The sequence below is a fragment of the Saccostrea echinata genome, unplaced genomic scaffold (genome assembly GCF_033153115.1).
Source record: "Saccostrea echinata isolate AGI-Se365-2 ecotype Australia unplaced genomic scaffold, CSIRO_AGI_Sech_v1 ptg000025l, whole genome shotgun sequence".
NCBI lineage: Eukaryota > Metazoa > Mollusca > Bivalvia > Ostreida > Ostreidae > Saccostrea > Saccostrea echinata.
The window spans coordinates 13265076-13281355 of record NW_026889774.1 but is presented as its reverse complement, the minus strand read 5'-3'; the positions used below and the strand labels follow the sequence as shown (position 1 = coordinate 13281355).

Here is a 16280-nt window from a genome sequence, read left to right as displayed (position 1 = left end):
GAAAAAAAAAGATTTAAATCTCCCAATAGTATAAATAATTGTCCCGGAATACAACTTAACATTCAGACTAAACTCTATCAATTTGATAGTACAAGATTAAAAGAACTAAAGAGGTTCATTTTCATTCTCTGTCTCAGTTACTTATGAATTGATGTAATCGAGGCTTACTTGTGAAATGGTCAGCTACCCCCACATTGCATTAAACACAACAGTAAAAACGCCCGTCTCGTTTTACGTAAGTGATAAAATTATTAGTGACGACTCATTATTGATTAAATGTAGTAATTATTTAAACAAATTCGCCGAGCACTTCTGGCCAAGTGAAGTAAGCGGAAATTTTGTCAAATTGCTCAATATACATTTTATTTAGATTTAAATCATTTCTAGTGGGGAGGGGAAAAGATCTAAAGCGACATTTATTCATTTATTTGTTTTTTTAAGATTGCTGTATGGTGTATGTGGAAAACTATTTTATCTTGCATAAGGGATCTCGATGTCTTAGGTTTCGGTCAAAATTTCATTCATTCTTAGAATGAATATTCATTATAAACTAAAACTTGAAATATTACGAACATGGAATGGGAAACTATTTTAAAAATACGTCAAATTTTATGATTTCTATAATGAAACTTTTAGACGATATACAAATTCTGAAAGTCTGAAACTGTATCGTATAGCTCTGGGGCCCGGATTTAATTTTTCTAAACTACCCGGGACAGGTTCTGAACAAATCGACATTGGACATTTTAGTGGATTGACAGGACATTTGGCGAAAAAAAAAGAAGTTTAATGGAAAATTTGTGGTCAATTTTTAGAACAATTAAGCGAAATTTAAAATAAGATGGAACATTTTAGGGGGAGAATTAAGTCAAATATACATACTAGAATGTCTCTTCTAGCCAGACTAAGTTAACTGTCCCCTTCTCACCAACGGGAAGGTGGAAGTAGAATTTAGAAGGATATCGTTATCAAAAAATATATCGGATCGGCTATATGAGCTTTTAAATGTCTCACAGAGCAGCTCCAAGAACATCATGAGCACGAGACTTTTTTTCTCTCAATCGTTTCTTTTTCCACCACTGTCATACTGTTCAGTGTTCTAATTACAGATGAATATGTACAAGTATTAAAGTATGAATATGTATGTGTTAATGAGTTTTATTCATGTGAAATTTCTAATTTTTACCATCGAAAGGTCCAATAGAGTTGAAAACTTACAGTCATTAAACTGCTGACTTTGATCAATTTTTGCTGACTTTACATTGATTGCTTAAAGAGAATTAAAATTATCTCTGAAAAAAAAAAATCCGCTAAAATGTCCATTGAATTTGTACAGATAACCATTTTCCCCCTTTTAATTGTCCACTAAAATTTCCGCTAAAATGTCCATTCACACCTTTAGAAAATCCGCTAAAATGTCACCCTAACAAAAAACTTAAATCTTAGAATTATTGAGATAACAGTTTTAGTGTCCAAAAAATAGTGTGAAAATTAATTTCAATTTGTGTTTTTGTTGAAAAATTAGATTGTTGGAAGTCCTGATGGCCTTTGGGTATTTTCTTTCTCTTTTTTTCAATTTTTTATTTAATTTTTTTGTTCTGTTCACCCTCTGTAGACCGTTTTAAGGAAACGACTTTGTTTTGAAAGAATAACTGGTTATTTGTGGTTTAAAGATATTACTAATCTGTACTGTTACGGCTGTGTACACGGTGGAATATTTTATTTTTCAGAGATTGGGGAAATTTAAAAATATGAAAGGTGTATAGAAAGAAAGATCATTATGTTAATAAGTGATTAATCAAACTGCCAACCCCCCCCCCCCCCAAAAAAAAATGTTCATTATTTTTCCCCTATTTTTTTTTTTATTGAAGTGTAGAAATAGAATCTGGATGATGATTAATTTTACTTCACTTCACTCAACACCAAGGCAAAGTCAATTCAAAATATAGCATTATTATAAAGAATTGTTTGATTACTAGAAATATGAAAAAGACATTTGAAGTACAAGTGCTGAACTTATTGATAAAAAGAGATATAAATTTCTAAATAAGAACAGAAATGTTTACTGACTTTACTAATTCTCGATGTCCATTAAAACCTCTTTATTTATTTTTTTTTTAAAAATCGAATAACGATGTTTATTAAAATTTCATGTACATGTATGCTGAATTTTTTTTTTTTTTTTTTTTTTTTTTTTTTTTTTTTTTTTTTTAGATATCTATCAAATACGGCCATTTACAAGTTTTCATTTTAATTTATCAAATTTAACTTGCAAGTTTAAAAACTGGTTTCATATTTCTCTAGTGTTTTCTGCAATTTTATTCATTTAACAGAAATTTTTTTTTAAAAAAATGGTAAAAATTTAACGTCTTAAAAAAACCTTATATTTGATTTTTTTTTAAAATCAGAGTTTCTTGTATTCTACTTTTACATGAAATCAAAAATTATAATATTAAAACTTTGTAAAATTAATAGACTATCCAATAGAATATTCAAGCATCATTCTTAATATAGTAAACAAATGATACTAAAATCGAATACTTTATGATTTTCGACAAATTGGCCATATTTTCTTTTTTTAAAAAGGGTCTGATTAGATCCAATTTCATAAGTGTTTCTTAGTGGAATTTCAAATTTAAACTTTTGACTCTATAAAAGTAATTTTTCAAAACAAGATATCTAGTATTTTTAGCTTTTTCACTTAAAAATAAATACGACTTCCCCTTCAACAAGATGCTTTTGAGACATGTTGTTCGAAGATCAATTTGTAAAATATATTGAATACATGTATAAATACGAAAAAATGTATTACAGAAATACTGTTTATAATAAAATCAGTAGTTTAAGCACTTGGTTTAATACACTTGTATGGGTGTTTGTAATTTTACTGGGAATATTCAATTTTCTTTCAAGTAGGCAAATATGCGAGGTGTGTTCTAGTTGAGTAGAATTAAAAAAAAATAAACTTAGTTTTGAAGAAATGCGTTCATTATATTTATCATTTATGAATTAAATATTTATCTGTGAATTATTCATGTATCGATTTTAAAGGAAAATGAAGAGAAAGGTGGTGTGAATGCTTTAAAGAAAATTAATTTATAATGGAGGAAAACACTCAATAAGCATCATTTGCTAGGATTAATGCAGTATTAATCAAATTTTATTTTATTTAATTTATTTATTTATTTTGTTCTTGTGTGTTTTGCATTATTATCTTTAATAATATAGCTAATTTTCTCCTTTTCTTTTTTAATATTTTGATATGCTGTATAGTTTTTCTATTTAATATTTATGTTTCACAAACGTTATTTGTTATCAATTCTTACAAATTTATCGTTTTAACAAAATTAGTTTACTGTCATATTCATACAAGCTATTGTTTATGCCTATCATTTATGCCAAATCTCGACTTAAAAAGAGGCTTTAAAGTTATGTCAATGTATAATCGTATTCGTGTAAATCCAGCGAAATCGATAGATTTTAATTCAGTTTCAATTCAGACAACAAAAATCTATCGATTTTTTCCATCTTTTTTTTTTTTAGTAAGAACATACAAAGAGGAATAATCCATGCGGCGTTCTTTCTATCGCGCGCGTTCTGTTCGCCTTCATATTATCGTGTATAGAAAGAAAAAAATTGTGAAAACAAAAACCTTATCAATTAAAAAAAAATATTATATATTTAAGCATAGAGTAACACAGTGTTTTTGACAGGAATTTTATTAGATAGAATTTAACCTATTAATGATGGCACGGTTTTCGGTGGTTCATGTGCCTGTATATTAAGGTTGACGCCACTCACCCCGCCTGACTTGCTTTCATTTATATGGTTCATTAACAATTATTCAACTGTTCATGTTAGAAAATAAATCTGGGAACAGGAATAAGGCACGCTCTTCTAAAATGTAATCGGACATAAGCAGAATCAGTGGTATTTACACAGGGGTCCGCTGTTTCCATGCCATTTGTAAGTTTATAAAAGAACATATATCATGTTTTACATGTTCATCTCTCTTTTATCAAAATTAAAAAAATATTTTTGTTACATTAACAAGATAGAGTCTTTTATGAATTATTTGAATTAAAACGTTTGATTCACATTTTTTGCAGCATTTTTTTTAATGTCTTACGCATACATTATATAGATAGAATAAAACGGTAACCCTTCTCCTGGAGGAAAATTTTATAAAACCCGTGGATTTTGTAAAACTGTATAACAGTAACCTTAATAAAGTTTATCTCTAAATTTTATTTAAAATACAAATAATTTTACTTTAAACTGAAACGAAAATCGTTCACCCGGATGAATATTATGTTTTTTTTAAATAAATGCGTAAAATTGTAACATTAAAAATAGTTGAGTTAATTTTTGAATTTATATTCATAAATGCAAATACTACAATTTATCATTAATATATGGACATCATGAAAATCCGTGTTGTAAAGAAGAAAAATGTGTTCTCTGTATTTATTTAACAATTTTCCCTAACTTACATGCACTATATTGACATTTTATAGAAAATCAACATGCATTTAGCCTCTGGAATTTTTTTCAAGAAAATAGAAAGATGAACCAATTGAATAATAATTATTATTTCAATAATTTTTAAAAGAAAATTTTTTCTTGGAACAGAATGCAAATTTTCGTGGGAAAGAACAGTCTTTAGTTTTTCTTTATGGCGATAGCTCTGACGTTCAGAAGAAACAGATAACCTACATCATACATATTTGATATTAATCCCCCCTCGTGTATTTCAAAATAAACGGGAGAGAGAAATTTAGATCAGTATAGAACTAAGATTTATGATTGACAACTTAAGATTTTTATTGGTAATTTTAATGTGATGCCCAGTCCTGCATTCAGTTCTGTTGTTTGTTTTGCTTCTTAAATAATGGGGAAAAAAGCATGCCGAGGATTTTTTCTTGTTGTTACTTGATCAAAAAATGTATACGTTTGATATCGTGATGCCAAAGAAAGTCATGGTTACTTCACCAGAATATATCATTATATTTACAACCACAAACAAAGGGATAAAAATATTTTTAAATGTCCAAGATTATATTCATTCTTGAAGGAACATACTCACGCAAACTCAAAATTTTAAAACACGAACCGAAGGGATACCATAATTAATGCTATGGTCATGTTTTGGCCGCAATTAAAAATTAAAATAGATTAATAAGATTATAAGACCAACTTTTGGAGAGGGTCTGTATAGGCATTTTGCCTCCTGTCCAATCCAATCACTGTATGAAATAAAATACTGTTTAAATTAAGAATTTATACACTTAGTTAAAGTAATTAAATCATCCCAAACAAGTTCCTGTTGTTAAATCAGGAAGCATTTTTAACCAGGAAAATTGCACTCTATATTTGATTAGCTACTTTGTTTCAGTCCACGGGAACCTTGCTATAAACTACAGACCTATGTTATTATTGTAAGGAAATTTAGGAGAGATGGTGGACATTCATAGGTTGTTATATTTTCTTGAAGAAAACCTCCAAAAATGTCCTCCTACTGAAAGAATAATCAGATTCTATACTAATATCATTAGAATCCATTAGATTTTGTTCATAAAGTAAAATGTTGATTATAGGTTCAAGCATCCATTACCTGTTTAACAGGTATAGGTTGATTGCCAAACAGGAAAGGAAGCATTTTTCAAGGATAATTTCCTCTGTTCAGTATAGTTGTTTATTTGTCATTAAGTGTGATAAACAATTGTCTACAGGTTTTATTTTGGGGAGGTAATTTTATGAAGTTATTATAGAGACCAGCGTTTACACTCCAACTGAAAATGATGTTGAAATTTATAATTACAAAAACAAAATTAAAAAAAAACCTGTAGTATCAGATTGTTGTCCTCGAATTGAAACACCCCTATAGATTTTTAGTCAGCAGAAATTAGCAAAGCAAGATACATTAAATATAAATTTTAAAAAATATTGTGTATGTGCAAGTAGAATGGCATTGTTTGATAGAAAAGGTTTTCTGACTGGTTCTTCTTTCTGCAGCAATCTCCTGAGTAGGCTTTGTGGTTTTATTTTAATTGACTCGTTTGCTTATCTTTAGATGTGCCACTAAAAGGTTGTTAATATGTGTAAAATTCTGGATTCATTTGATTGCGTTTTATTAGATGCTAAGTTTGTGGGGTAGGATCAAATCTATTAAAGAGTTTGAGGTTGACCGCATCTGAAGAACTTTTGTTAAGTAAAGCTGGAACAGTCAGATAACGATAATTGAGACTTCATCTGGGAAGTAAGTGTTGCATTGTAAAAAAAGGTGGATTGAAATCAGCAGAAATTGAACGAAAAAATGAGGGAGAAATACATTAAAAATCAATTTTCAATCAAAATTGAGACAAAAATATATACAGTGCATTCTTTTAAAATTTCTTAATAAAATATTAACTTCATTTCTTTCTCCGACTAACAAAACGCTACAAAAATCTGTTTGAGTGACAAATTTTGGAGGGAAATTCCAGTCACATGATGGCGGTAGAGCGTATGGTGTAATATGTAAAGAAGAATAATGTGTTTATATATAAACATGGATCTAGGGCATTAAATCCTCGGCGCGGCAGTCTATAGAGTGCAGTTAAACTTCTTAGTATCTACCAGACGTATCTAGAGCGGGTCATTAGCCTGCGCGTTTCTATATTTATATATTATGATATACGGAAACCAGACATGGCAAAAACTTTCCGCACAAAACTCAAACAATTAAACTCCTTTTTATTTTTCTGAAAAGTTTATCAATAGTTACTGATACGGTGATTTTTAAAAATTTTGGTGCGAAACAGATTATGGAATTTTGATTTGCACGAAGTTCACACAATGAAATGAATTAAAAATTTTAAAAATAATATATAAGGAAATCTTGAGCTTACTGTAAATGCATGAAAATGAAATTCCGAATCAGAACCAATAAATAAATAAATAAACATAATGAATTTATAACAATGACCTTAAAGAATGCTATAAAAATAGCTCGTTAAGAAGGTGCCGGAATATGTGAGAGATGTATGATTGAGTATATCATGACATCAACACATCACATTAAAACTAATAAAAGAAGTATAACTCTCTTAGGCTTGATGAGAGAGAGAGAGAGAGGGAGTTTTGCAAAAATAATTCTTGAGATGTGTTAATTTATCATTTACTCTTGTTACGTTTCATTCTTGTGATTCTGTGATTAAACAATAAACCAGTGGTGTACTCTTTGTAATGAATTACTCTTATTTAGAGTTCATTTCAGATGACATTGGTCCTTTGAAGCCGTATGTTATTTAGAGATACATAGTTTTATTTGTTTGTTTGTTTTTTCTACCTCCCCCTCCAATATGATTCATAAATTTATATCAATAAAATCTTAAGAGTTGTGTGTGAAGTTGTTTGTTTAGTTCTTTTCTTCATTTTTTAGTCATTTGTCTGTTTGTTGTTATTTTGTTGATATGCTTGTTTTCTGTTTGTTTGTTTTTTTCCAGAGTCTTGCCGCCTCAGTTGATTCTATTCGATTCTTAGTTTTTTGTTTTATCTCTAATATATGTGTCTTGAATAAAGTCTTTCTTGACATTTATTTATCTAGGTCAAATTGCCATTAATCATATTCGCATTTTAATCGATTAAAAAAAAAAATTCGGTATATCAAAAGCGCTGCAATCTGTTTTTAATGCACTCTCCCCCCTTATTTAAATATAGATCTTTATTCTAAGTGTGAATATTCTTACGCATATGTATATATCTGTACTTAATGTCAGTTTATGAGAATAAATTCATTGTCATTGTCATTGTAATTATTATTTTTTAATTCATAATATATATATATATATATATATATATATATATATATATATATATATATATATATATATATATATATATATATATATATATATATATATATAATGGATAATAGCCTACCAGCAAAATAAATAAATACATAAATGAATAAATAATTAAATAAATAAATAAAAGACAAAAAATATTAATTTTACAAAAATCTAAATTAAAAATATTAATTGATTTTACAAATTTTGTTTGAATTAGATAAAGATATACTAGTATACCTCGCGGTGATATAACCCAAAGGATTTTTTTAAAATTATTTAAATGAAGCTAATTTAGTTGAAATATTTCTGTCTGACTCTTGATTAAGCTGATGTTGTTTTTATGTTTGTTTTTATGTGATTTGTTTGTTTGTGTATTTCTGTCTTTCTTTCTTTTTTGTTTGCTTAGCCTTTTTTAGAATTTTTTTTTATGAAATATATTCTTGGTTTAGTTCAAGAAAACATTTTAAATGATTTTCGTTTTACGCATGTATACATGTATATAATAGGCACACGAAAATGACAAAAGAATTTTTTAAACGCCAATTTATGTCTCTCTCCCCCTCTCTCTCTCTCTCTAATCAAAGAAAATGAGGACGGAGGGGGCTATTTTTCATAGGAATCTGTATGTGTTTATATTGTTAAGTATGACTCATATATATATATATATATATATATATATATATATATATATATATATATATATATATATATATATATATATATATATGAGGATTCAAGATACGCTAACTTATTCCGCACAACCAACTGTTTTGATTTTTTTAAGAAACAAAACCTCTGAATAAATTATGATCTGAAAGAAATCTACTTTTACATTTTTTTTTTTTTTTAGTTTCAAAAATAGAAAAAGAGTATGAAATCAGACATTCGTTATTAAAAATTGTCCAAAAGGAACATGTTGCAAATGATTGTGCTCTACTTATAAATGTCACCTATTTGTTTCTAAAACTTACTTGTAAGTTATATTGTAATTGATATATTTGTGTATATTGTAGTGTAAAAATGGAAAAGAGTTCTTTAAATGGCAAATCTATGATTAAACATGCTATACTATATAACATCCACTCGAAAAAAAAAAAAAAATAATTCAAATTTTAGGAAAATAAAGTAGAATAATTGTAATGATAAAGAAATTGAAATATTTAAAAATGAAGGAAATTTATCATTTGTTGTCAGATATTTTGGCATTTGAGAAAATTCAATGAAGAAAAAAAAAATCATTGATTATATTATCATATCTGAACTTTAACCTCAAAAATTGACCTTGAACGTCATTGTGCATCAAGATTGATGACTACTTATACATGTGTCCAAATATCAGGTCTCTACTAGCTATGAAAAAGAAACAAAGGTTATACTTTATTATTAGACAGGTAAATCACACTCAGAATAAACAGATTCAATATGTAAGCTCAAACAATGTCTCCAGTTTAGCAAATGAATGTCATAGTTCATAATTTTTTTGATTAGAACATTATTTAATAATGACGTTATAGATATTTCGTTTATTTTGTGTGTTTAAGAAGATATGAGCTAAAACTGATTTCATGTGTATTGCGTACTACCTTTATTATCAATTTTGATATTATTCTCAGAAAAAAATGAGTTATTTAAGAAAATATATTGTTATGAATTAGAAAACACTGAAATATTTTATAATTATTTGAAAGATCAGTCAGAAATTTAAAATATCCAAATAAAAATTTATTGGGGGTGGGGGTGTAAAAATATTTATCGCAATTTATCTCAAATGAATATACACTAAGTCTAAGACACATACATGTACTCCAGACATTTAACATTTTATGAATTAAAAAATATTAATAATTGTTAAAAAATAAATAAATAAATGAAATAAAATCTTATAATAAACAAGACATCACAGCACTTCATAAAACGAATGTGAGAAACTCGGGGGAAAAAATGAACGGCAGTTTTCTATTATACTAGAAAGATTGGTGTGTTTTTGTTACCCTCTTTGATCAGGGGTTAGGACTATGTTAATTTGAAATACTTGTTTAAAAGGGGGGAGGCTGGAAGAATAGGCAAAAAAAAAAACAAAAAAAAACACGCTGTTAATTTATTGATGAGTGACTAATACAAATTTAATCAAATACTAGATTTAGCATTTGCTACATTTATCCATGCTGTTTATATTCCTAAACTGATTTTTTTTTGTTTCATTAAAATTGGAAAAAGGAACGTTTACATTCTTTTAAGACAGAAAAAACCTTACTCATCTACTCACAAGTTCTTAATCAAATATGTTTGATATATATGCATGACAACCATAAAAGTCTATATGTACAGAGTTTAAAACTTATGTTTGCAATTTACAGACCCCCTACTCTTTTTTTTAAATTTCAGTTTTTAAGCAAAAGTTAGAGTAAATGTATTTTTTTTTTCATTTAAAAGGTAGAGAGAGAGAGAAAAAAAAAACCCATTTATCATCCTTTTCCTAAAAAAGGAACAATAATATAATTTGTCGCAAGAATAAGCATTATAAACAAAACTGGTGGACAATTCTTTAAAAAGACTAATAATATATTTACAAGGTCAAAAAGAACATTCTTCAGTTTATTCTTTTTAACCCTTATCATTTCAGCTTAATTGAAATCCCAGACAGGGCGGGTCCTAACAGTGAAGGTTCCCAACAAATATAGATGGCAAATGTTTAGTCGGTTACTAATGGTTACGAAATCTATGCCAAGGGGTTAGGTTACTTGTGCATATTTCTTCTAACAGTAGATAAAATCTTTATATATTAGATGTGTTTCAAAATCACACAAGAACAATTTTCATTCATATTCTCTTCGTACTTTGTCTTTTGTATAGATCATTGATTGTGCTGATGAATTTTTTACGGTTTTATAGTGATAGATTGAACTCGTGTCAATACCCGCAGTATTCGATTTTTGCCATATGAATGGCCCAGATAGCTGCTAGGTAAATGTGCATAATAAACATAAATTTAGCACTTTCAGTATGACTTTTCTGTTCAGTTTATGCAACAACAGTACATTCATTGGTTATATGTTATACAACCAAGTCAAAATAGTGCTTAACTGGAAGTTAGTAATATTTTTCATGATGAATATCATTAAAGCAAATGCTAGATGATGAATAAACGCTTTAAAATACTTATATATTAAAAGTGATCACAGAAGGTTTGGTATATGAAATTTTACAGAAATGATTAATTGATTTAAAGAAAAATAATTTAATTCACATTAAGGAAAACAGACGAATCGATATGAAATAAGAATAATTTTCAGCTAATGTGAAACAAACAAGCAGTCATGACAATTTTATGCATGAAGAATAGGATTTCATATGTTGAATATAATCTATTTCGTAATTAATTTTATGTTTAGTAATTTTAGTGGCTGGTTTAAAAAATATGTTACTGTGTACGAGAGGTATGAAATTCACATTTATTGACTAGAATATGGTATTTTATGCATATATCATGTACGTTTAGTCCTTGTTAAAGCATGAAATTTTGATCACGAAATGTCTGATTTTGTAAATGCCAATTTAAGATTACTTACTAAAAGTTGGAATACAATGATTTTTCAATGGAAGTTAAAGCTTTGTCTTTTATCAAAAAACTGAAAATTCAAGGCATCAAAATCTCCCTGCTGAGGAAATCTGTAAACTTAGATGAAGTATTTTCCTATATTGTTGATTAATTACTTTTTTGAGGATTTTGCAAATCTCTACAACAGTCTCGTGATGCTATTTTTAAAAAAATCCAATGAAATAATTTTCTTGGATTACGCCTATTTATTGCGCTAGTTTCAACCAATCAAGTTATTGCTTACTTTGTAAACCGTGCCCTCTCTTTATGTCGTCACCAGTAGCAGTAGGGAGAAATAGGAATTCGTCTGCCCTTCGGAGGGAAGGTCAATCTATGGTTCTTGGCGTTTTGAATGTAATCATGCGAGTTATGTTTCGTGATACTTTTTGAAAACTTTTAAATTTGTGTGGATATAGTATCATTAATTTTACGGATCCATCTGGTGAAAAAAAAAACTGTTCAGAACCTGTCATAAGCAAGGCAGTATTCCTAAGATCTCTTTGGTATGCTGGCAGGCCAGACCGCCCTCGCCAAGAGGGCATTTCAGGTCGATGTGCTAGAGCGGGTTAACACAGACTGATGTTCGCGGTGACCTGGTCATTTGAGATCACTTGAGGTGAGCTTTCATACCACTCGATTTTATTGCGAAAAAACTTAGGCAATGCCTATGTCTTTTAATTCCACTGATTAGTTGATATATTTTCACGAATTGCAACGATCAATAGAACTCCTATACTGGCGAATAACCACAACAAGTGTAACACGACAGCAGATGATATTGAGCCATTTTAATTCTCAGAAAAAAAAATCCCAAATCGGAACAGAAGCTAAATCCTATTGAAGTTGTTGTAAAGAAACATCCAAGCTGCTAATTTAATTCTTAGTTTAAAATCGATGTTTTTCAGAAGCTGCTCCATATCTTTGCATGAAAAACTGCAGTGTGCATCAAACTCGATTTATAAACAAATTGCGTAATAGTTGAGTTGTGTAAGTTGCCTGTATGCACCGGCGCAGTGTGTATTCCTGCACCAGCGAACGCTTAAACCTGCAGAAACATGCACTACTTATCATACAAAATCGCAGTTGCACAAACGCAGAATAACTATTAATAATCAGGTGTAAAACTTTAAGGGGATTACGTAATTTGAATAGTTAACAAGCGAATGGGGGAAAATACGCGCTATACTGATTTTTGTTAGAAATTGCTAATGCATGCAAATTTCATTTCCGTGCATATTTTGACACTTTCCCGCCTATTCTGTCGCTCTTGAAGTACTGTACATGTGAAAGGACTATTTATTTCGCGGACATTTTTTGATGGTGTATCATTTGCAATTAGTTGAGCCTTTTTATGTATTTTTATGCATTTATTTTCTTGGTGTTTATTAACGAGAAATTTTGGAATTAAATTCACAAGAGGAAAAAGCAAATACAATACTATTCACTAGAAGTGCCAGTGATATGAAAAAAGTTCAAAAAGCCAGTATGCTATTTCAAGGAAAGACCTTCTAGTGCATTGATTCAGGTGTTCCATGTGCAATGCAGGGATATTGTGCCATCTCAATAAAAAAATGTTAAAATACAAGTTTTATTATATTATCATTATGATTTAAACAGAGACAGAATTTCAATTTTACTACTCTTTTCCCTGAGAGAGACTTGCTTAGTTATAAAATGAACATCAACTTTTCATGCATTTTTTTTTAAGATACATTTCTGCATAGTCAATGCAAGACTCAGTAAGCAGACCAATTCCATACATATGTTTATACTATTTGAATTTTAAAAAGAATGGTTTCTTTGATTTCTTTGTAATGGTAATGGTACATCACTTGTAATTCCTTCCAAGAGGTCTTAGAAGTAGTAAGTGTGTAGAAAGGGGACATAACTTTTACAGAAAATATGTTTGAAATCAATTTACTATTTAGCATTGAGTGTCAATCCTTAAAAGTAAAATAATGTAGTTCTCTCCAGTAGAAATATTTCTTCAGCTTTTTTTTTATAGATGTAGTGTTATATGTGTTTTATTATATAGAAATTAAAAAAAAATCTCTTTTTTTGAGGGTGGGGATGGTCTTTTTTGCTGCTGCTGCTGCTGCTGATAATAATTATCAATAATCAGTGTATCTAGTAAAAAGTAATAGTACAAATAGAAAATTCAGTTGTAGCTAACATCCCCTTTATTTCAAGAAAGAGGGGGGGGGGGGGAATCCATTACCCTGTAGTTAAGAAAAACAGGTTTGAAACTACTAATTTGGGTCTCATTAGAATTCTATTGATCAGTGTTGGATAATTGTAAATAATCCTAATAACAGATTCTCCCTTTTTTAGTTATTCATTTTTTTTTAATTATTATTAATTTTTTTTTATATTTGACCAAAAAAAAAAAAAAAAAAAATTAATAAATAATGGTGATCGAAGTATCCAGCAAAAGATATAAGCAAAAACTGAACAATCAGTTTTGATTTTTCCCCTTAATTCAAGAAGGAGAAAAAGCGGAGGGGTAGAGGTTGTGTGTAATCTATCGGTTTATCCAAGTATAAAATGACTTTACATCCCCTATTTTCTCCATTAAAGAATTTTTTGATCAGCATTGGATATGCATGAATACCATATCATACCCTTTTTTTAACTTTGAGGCTAACCTTTGAAGCTTAACCCCCCCTCCCCCCCCCCCCCCCCCCCCCCCCCCCCCGACCCCTGATGTAGAGCAATTGCTTTCTACTGATAATGCTGTCTTCAAAATAGGAGATTTGAAAAGATATGAAAATTATAGTTCTTCAATTAATAAAAATTGAAGTATTGTTGCAGTGACTAGGATTCTTTTATGCAGTTCGGTTAATATTTGTGCAATTTCCTCACAATACAGATTTTTCTACTAGAGAACAAAAACAAATATGTTATCATATGATTGAATAATTCCTAGCTCTCTGATTGTCTAAGATCCAACATTGTAGAAAAAATACTACTTATGTTCACCTGCAGCAACCTTCCAGGTGAACATAAGGATTTTTTTTTTTTTTACATTGGACTAAAAATAGATCAGGAAATTCCAAATTGGTGCAGATAGTTCTGGAAAGTTATTTCACTTGCACCTGACTTCCACTCAGGTGAATATAACATTTTTAAAGGCACATAGAAATGGGGGGTATTGGTGGATGGGGGTACAGGGGGCCTGACCCCTCCCTAACTTTTTTTTTTGAATGTAAATTTTTTTCAATTTAGTGTGAAAATGTTCATTGAAGGCTGGTTGGTTCCCCCCCCCCCCCTCCCCAGGAGAGTTTGGAGTTTCAAAGTACAATATTCAACTCACCCTTCGGACTCAGTGAATATTGTACTCCTTAATGTCATAATCATTGTATTGACCTCAAAAACTGATATAATTGAATAATGTTAGGGATACCGTAAGATTTATTTTGAGACAGAGGTCCTGTAATACAGTGGAATTCATCATTGTTCATGGGGGGGGGGGGGACCAATGTTCATGTATTTCATGGGTTACCCTTACCCACGAATTAACATCCCAAAGAATGATTATGAATTTTGCCTCCTTATATAACTAAGAATGTTTATATCCATATGAGGAATGGTGAAAAGTTTTCTATGGGATTAATAAAAAAAATTCCCTGTATCAGAGATTTCGGCATAAGCAAGTTCTTTAAAACCTTTACTGTGATCCGAAGAAAAAAAATTATTTTCTGTAAAGGATAAGCACAGATAAGACAAGTCTGTAGATTTTAGATTTTCCTCCTTAACCTGATGAGCTTCAAAATAGGAGCACAGAGAGATGTTTATGTTGGTTTTGTTTGATGTCTAGGACTAATGAGGGCAACAAGCACACTGACATGGTTATCAGTCATGCCAGCTTGTCTGAATGAAGAGGGGGAAAAGGCTTCTTGCTACAACCTATTGATGGATCAATACTTCTACCAACAAGGCTGCTGCTAGAGATAGAAAAAAAAAAAGATTCATTACTTCTAATTAGGTCACCCTGACAAAGTAGCAGGAAGGATTCTTACTCCCCACAATGAATAGTTCCTTCTGCTCTGTGTAGATCAATAAGACTCTAGGTCTTGTGTAGTAGTATTAACAAGATGTCAGTATTGTAAAACCAGGATCTGTGGAGAGATTGTCAGGATAAACTCTTCCTTTAACTGCAATTTTGATGTGGATTATACTATAAGTACCTAATACAATAGATACTTAAAATACAATTAAATATGTAATACAAATATTCTGTCAGTTTGACAAAATGTGCATCATCCAGTGAACTGACATGTAATTGTATTATGATGTGTATCTTGCAGGGTGATTATAACCATTTTCAATATACAGACACCATATTTTAGGAGTTGGAAGGATTTTTTTCAAATATGTTACCTGAACATCTACATTATGTTTTATGGTTATATAATATATCTGTTCATATACAGTTGAACTTCAATATCTTGAAGATCAATATCTCAAATACCGTGGATGGTCAAAATGATTTGAAAGTCCCAAGCACTTTTTCTTTAAGTATTTTACCCTCAATATCGCAAACCCTCGGATATCTAAAAGTTTTTTCTCAGTACCATTGACTTCGAGATAACAAGGTTTGACTGTGTGTAAAAAAAACTACATGCCTACTCCATCACTTAAAGTTACATCCCCTTTTCACCATTGTTATTGGTGTAATGATGAATTTGACTGGAATACTTTGTAATGAAGTCAAAGCATGTAAGTAAACATTTTGTTTCCATTTTAAATCCACACAATTTATTTCCATGGCTGCCTACTGCAAAATTCGCTCGTTCTCATGAATGAATCACCGAATTCTAAGTAGCACCAGATTTATCTTGACCAGTGAA

General features: G+C 29.7%; 1 long non-coding RNA gene across 1 annotated transcript in view; it reads right to left on the bottom strand.

Annotated features, from left to right (window-relative positions):
- Nucleotides 1-12710, bottom strand: part of LOC133192047 (uncharacterized) — a 29266-nt gene extending 16556 nt beyond the window's left edge. The window contains exon 1 of the long non-coding RNA XR_009721772.1: nucleotides 11675-12710. This is a non-coding gene — a long non-coding RNA (uncharacterized LOC133192047). The remainder of the gene's footprint in view (nucleotides 1-11674) is intronic.
- Nucleotides 12711-16280: the final 3570 nt, after the last annotated feature.